Source organism: Myotis davidii, unplaced genomic scaffold (genome assembly GCF_000327345.1).
Source record: "Myotis davidii unplaced genomic scaffold, ASM32734v1 scaffold328, whole genome shotgun sequence".
Classification (NCBI taxonomy): Eukaryota; Metazoa; Chordata; class Mammalia; order Chiroptera; family Vespertilionidae; genus Myotis; species Myotis davidii.
The window spans coordinates 359,810-365,552 of NW_006300373.1; positions in this window are offsets into that span (position 1 = coordinate 359,810).

The following is a 5,743-nucleotide window of genomic DNA, read 5'->3' on the forward strand; positions in this document are numbered from 1 at the left end:
TGGCCCCGGCCACCGCCAGGCCGGCAGCGGCCTCCCATTCACACGGGCCCACCCGCTTTCTCCTTTGCTTTAATGCAAGGGGCTCTGAGCGACGCGGGGATGCGCCCCCGCACGGCCCGTTAGAGTCATGAAAGGGTTCGCTCCTCCCAAGAGCGGAGGAAGCAGGATCCGTAGCCACGTGCCACCAAACCGTTTCTCGGAGGAGTTGGTGGCCGTGGCTGGGCCCTGGGGCTGCCTGGACCGCCCGAGTGGGGAAGCGCACGGAGTCCAGGCTGATGTAGCGTGAACAGGAGTCTAGACAACCGCCCGCTCCAGCCCGCTCACTTCTCCCACATTATTATTTTTTACTTATTTTTTTAAAAAATATATTTTATTGATTTTTACAGAGACGAAGGGAGAGGGCTAGAGAGTTAGAAACATCGATGAGAGAGAAACATCGATCAGCTGCCTCCTGCACACCCCCTACTGGGTATGTGCCCGCAACCAAGGTACATGCCCTTGACCGGAATCGAACCTGGGACCCTTCAGTCCGCAGGCCGACGCTCTATCCACTGAGCCAAACCAGTTAGGGCCACATTATTATTTTTTAAAATCTTTATGGTTGAAAGTATCTGTGGCCCCATTCTCACTTCTCACACACTCACTGGCAATTCTCTCTAAACAAACACGCAGAAAGTATAATCCTGTTAGATACGTCTCTCCCGTGGGAAGCTGGCGCATGAGCGATCCACCTCCCCAGAGTGGATGTCCTCCATTTCCCAGCAGCCGAGTGTGAGTTCCATGGGGAAGGATCGCAGGCAACATGGGGCACCTGGGTCAGGGGTCTGCTGCCCTGCCCCCTCGGCCCCCAGAGCTCCCGCACACCGGCCGCTTTGGTGATTTGGGATGTAGCCCAGATTTAAAAAACGCATTTACAGCCCTGGCTGGGCAGCTCTGTTGGTTAGAGTGTTATTCCGATACACCAAGGTTGTGGGTTCAAGTCCCAGTCAGGGCACATGCAGGAATCAACCAATGAATGCATAAATACGTGGAACAAATTTCTCTCAGATCAATAAATAACAATGCGCTGACATACATAAACATGTCTGCACATATGTACTTTGGGGGGTCTTTGCTTTTACATGGAGGCGTCCCCTGCCGGATTCTGCCGCTCCCCACCATGCCTTCTGTGGCGCACACTTTGGCTTGCGAGTAGCTTTGCTGCACGGACACGTCAGATGCCCCGTCGTGGCTGCCCGGCGCGGCCCAGCTCCCCCCGAGCGGGGCTGTTACACAGTATTGCCATGTGGTGGCCCTTCCAACCCGAGTTATCTAAACAGAAACGGCTCCGGTTCATCTTGTTTTAGGGGCATTTTCAGGAGCTGCTTGAGCGGCCTCATCTTGCGAGGTGCGTGCGAGGATCGAAGGATCGTAAAGGCCCCGTGGCCATCTGAAACCACCCGGTCCCTTCGCCCCGATTTCCAGTGTTTAGAAAACGCTGCCCTGGACAAAACAGATGGAAAAAACCCCAGTTATATGGATGGCTCCCCACCACCTGCAACCTCAAACTCGATCCCTTAAAGACCCTCCAGGAATGGCAGCAACTAAATCTAAAACTCTCGCTAAAAGTAAGTTATCGTCCCCCCCCCAAAAAAAATAAATAAAAATAATTCTCCGTCTGAAAGTAGGAGGGGCCGCCTGGCGGGCAAAGAGGAAGCTGGTGAGAAGTCGGGCGCAGCTCCGGGTCCGAGAACGCAGGGCTGCCGGGATCTTGTTGGGAAAAATCCACCGGAGAGTTTTGTTGGAAAAGGGGTGCGGGGCAGCCGGGGCAGAGTTTGCACAGCGAGCCCCCTACGCCTGAGCAGCCCCGGCTGCCATGTTTTGGGGGGAGATATTTTCTTTGAAATCACTACGTGAGGCGCTCACTACGTGGTTGTAGACTTTCCTGTGTCCAGTGAAGTCTGTGAGGAGATGCCCTGAGCTCAGAAATGCGACGGCGTTGACTTAAATTGGGGCCATTTATCCCCTTGTAAGTAAAATGCTTTATACTTCTTGCTTGTCAACACACACACACACACACACACATTCACGCACGCCCCCCCCCCCCCCCCCCCATTTAAAACCGCAAACAGACTGATCTCACAGGATCCGTCTGGACAGAGCATTCGTTTGTGAATAGATGGGTATGTTTCTAAAGCAAGTAACTAGCTCCTGTTTGAAAACAGGGGATTAAAACGCTGTCGACGAGAGATCCCTTCGAGATTTTAAAACGCCGATGTTTAATGCCAACATCCAGGGGACAGGGAAGGAGGGGCCGTTGAAGGTATCCAGTGGCCTATTGGCGTGTCCGTTCTCAGACGCGCTCCTGCCCCCTTCCGGCTGCAAACCGAGTGTTTGTCCCTCGATGCTCAGCAGGCGGCGGCACCAGCGTGACTTTCTGGCACCAGCACGCAAGGTGGTTGGCAGTGGTGCCATCACGCCGCCTGACTTTCCTAAAATCCACTTCGGGAAAACAGCTCTCACACGGCGTCGCCCCGGAGGACTGCAGGTGCGGGGACAAGGCTACCCCCTGTGGAATAGAAACGTGAAGGCCCAGGGGTGGGGGGGTCCGGGAGGGAGGGGGGAGGCCCGGCCCAGACAGGGAGGAGCAGGTGGATGGGGCCGAGGAGCAGGGTGGTCATTGTTCAAAGCCAAATGGTTCGAAAAGTTGGTCTCCCACCCGCTCCCCACTTTCTCCCTCCCCCGAGGCCGCCACTTCCAACTGTGGGTGGTTTGGGGGCGTGGGGGGTTATTCATTTACCTCCATGTCTCTGAGTCACACACGTCTGCTAACACCTTGATCTGTAGGGGCCAGAAGCTGTGTTCCCTTCCCACCCCCCGAACTACCATGCTTGAGCTGCCCGTAGCTATTCCGACTGTTCTTTTTTATATTTGTATTGATTTCTGAGAGGAAGGGAGAGGGAGAGGGAGAGAGAAACATCCATGATGAGAGAGAATCATGGACCGGCTGCCTCCTGCATGCCCCACACTGGGGATGGAGCCCACAGCCTGGGCCTGTGCCCCTGACTGGAATCGACCTGTGATGTCCCAGTTCATAGTTGGATGTTCAATTCCTGAGCTACACCGGCTGTCAATTGTTCTTTATAATGTTATCTTTTTGAAAGCATGAATCCCTTGAAGCCCTTCAGTCCGCAGGCAGATGCTCTATCCACTGAGCCACACCAGCCAGGCCGTGACTTTTCTTTTTGACAGTCGTCCGTGTGAGGAGGCAGCAGGAGTAGATGGCGGGTTCATCCAGCATCTCTTCCAGCCAGTGCCCTGCGTCAGGTGGGTTGCTGGGAGAAGGGTGTGGGGTGTGAGAGCCGCAGGCAGGCAGCAAACGCTGACCGCTCTCTGGGAGCAGGCGCTGGCCCTCCTCATGGGTGCGGCCCCTGGGAGGGTGAATGGGCACATGTCCTCTGGGGCTGTCACCACAGTGGGTAATGACAACAACAAACAGGCCCTGGCTGGTGTGGCTCAGTGGATAGAGCATCTGCCTGCGGGCTGAAGGGTCGTGGGTTCGATTCCAGTCAAGGCCACATGCCCAGGTTGTGGGCTCCATCCTCTGTAGGGGGCGTGTGGGAGGCAGCCGATCAACTATTCTCTCTCATCATTGATGTTTCTATTTCTCTCCCTTCCTCTCTGAAATCAATAAAACAAGTTTATTTTTTAAAAGAGAGCGACATACACTCTGGATGTGGCATTTGGAGACGCCCCCTCCCCCTGGAGAGGGACAGTCCACGTGTAATGACAGCCCTTCAGCGTGGATTGGATCTCCTCTGCCGCCTTCTCCCAGCAGAACCACTACAACATCTTCCTGTGTAAGTTTTCTTTTCAAACACGAGGCTCTTTCCTCTGTTGGTTGGTGGTGGTGGTGGTGGTGGTGGTCCGGTGGGAGCTGGTATCTAAAAGCTTTTCCTCCAGTGGTGGCCGATTCACCCAGCACCACCTGGGGCAGCCACGCCTCTCCCCTGAAGGCCCATCCGGCCCATCCGGTCGCTAACTGAGCTCACCTGGGTTTTTAAAAATTGATTTCAGAGAGGAAGCGAGAGGGAGAAGGAGATAGAAACATTAATGGGAGAGAATCATCCATGGGCTGCCTCCTGCTTGCCCCACACTGGGGATGGAGCCCACAACCGGGGCACGTGCCCAGGACTGGGAATGGAACCCTGACCTCCTGGTTCAGAGGTCCAGGCTCAGCCACGGAGCCATGTGGCCGGGCTCCTGGGTGTTGGATGAGGCCTTCCCGAGAACTCACAGACCTGCCGGGGTCAGGCCCTCAGGGACCGGGACCCCCACCCTGTTTGGACAGCAGAGTCTCAGAGCCCAGCTGCCCGGGACCAGCAGCATCCGTGCCGGCTGGGAGCTCGGAGGAGGTAAAATTCTTGGGAGCCATGCCAGACCTGCTCAACCAGAAGCAGGGTGGGGCCCGCGGTGTGTGTGTTGTGCGTTTTTCTTCATGAGGCCTCTGGGTGATTCCGACATCGGCCCCTTCGCAGTCCCTGAGGATGGAGCCTGCCACCAGGCCGCGCCCTGAGGTGCCCCCGCAGTTGGGCCGCCCGGCAGTGGAGGGTGAGCGGAGGCGTGTTTGACATACTCCCCTCCCCCCCGCTGTTTCCCATCTGCTGATGGGAGAGCTGGTCACCGGGGAAAGGTGACACGTGGGTGGGAGCAGCAGCATCGCTCCCTGCAGAGGGGGAGGGAGGGCTCCTGGACTCTGGGGGGGCCAGAGGGCCCATCCCGCCCAGGCCCCCTCCCTCTCCAGGGTCGCCTGGGCCGCAGGTGGTTCTGAGGAGGGTGGGCGAGGCCTCGTGCGGGCTGGGCTGTGGCTGTGATGAGCATCAGGTGTGCCTACCATCGCGCCCAGTTCCGGAACCCGGCGTCCCCGCGGCTCACAGCTCCCGGTGAGCCCTCAGACGCAGCAGTGACCTTGCCAGGAAAGTGGCGCGGCTCCAGCCCAGAGGGCCCCGCGCCCCCGGCCGGAGGCTCTGGGACCCCGTGTCCCGCCGTCTGGAGTGGAAGCAGATCTTCACCTGCCAGCACCCCACCCCAGTTCCTCAGCCGGGCCCCTGCGGGGCTGTTCCCTCTAAGCTCAGGTAAGCTGGGGCCCTGGCTCTGGATTCCTCCACGGGGTTCCCAGTGGACCAGGGTCATAGGATCACCGGGTGTCTGTTAAACCGTAGATCCCCCAGAATCTGCCCGTGGAGCTCCGGCCGGGGCCTCTGAGGTTGGACCCGAGAAATGGGCGTAACAGCTGCGCCCGCGACCCTCTCAGCACAGTGGGAACCCGGGTTCTCACTGGGTGTCAGGGCGCTCAGGGTAGCGGAAGAGAGACACTCGCAGGCCTGTGTCCTACCCGCCCGCTGGCCCTGCCAGTCCCTTCAGCCCCGTCCTGGCCCTCCCAGCCGTGACTCAGGGGAGCGGAGCGGCTCTTGCTCACCCATCCGGGAGCCGCGGAAACGGGACAGATTTTTTTTTGCTGCCGCTCTGGGCCCGCCCTGGCTTGTGGGAGGCAGCGAGTGGGGTGAGTTGTGACACCTACTTTATTTTTTTCATTTATTTACTGTTGTTTTAAGTCCTCACCCGAGGACACGCTTAGAGAGAGAAGGTGGGGGAGAGAAACAGAGCAATACCCACCGGCTGCCCTTGCAGATGCCTCGACAACCTGCCACCAGGTGTGTGCCCTGACTGGCAATCAACCAGCAACCTCCAGCCACGCGGGCAG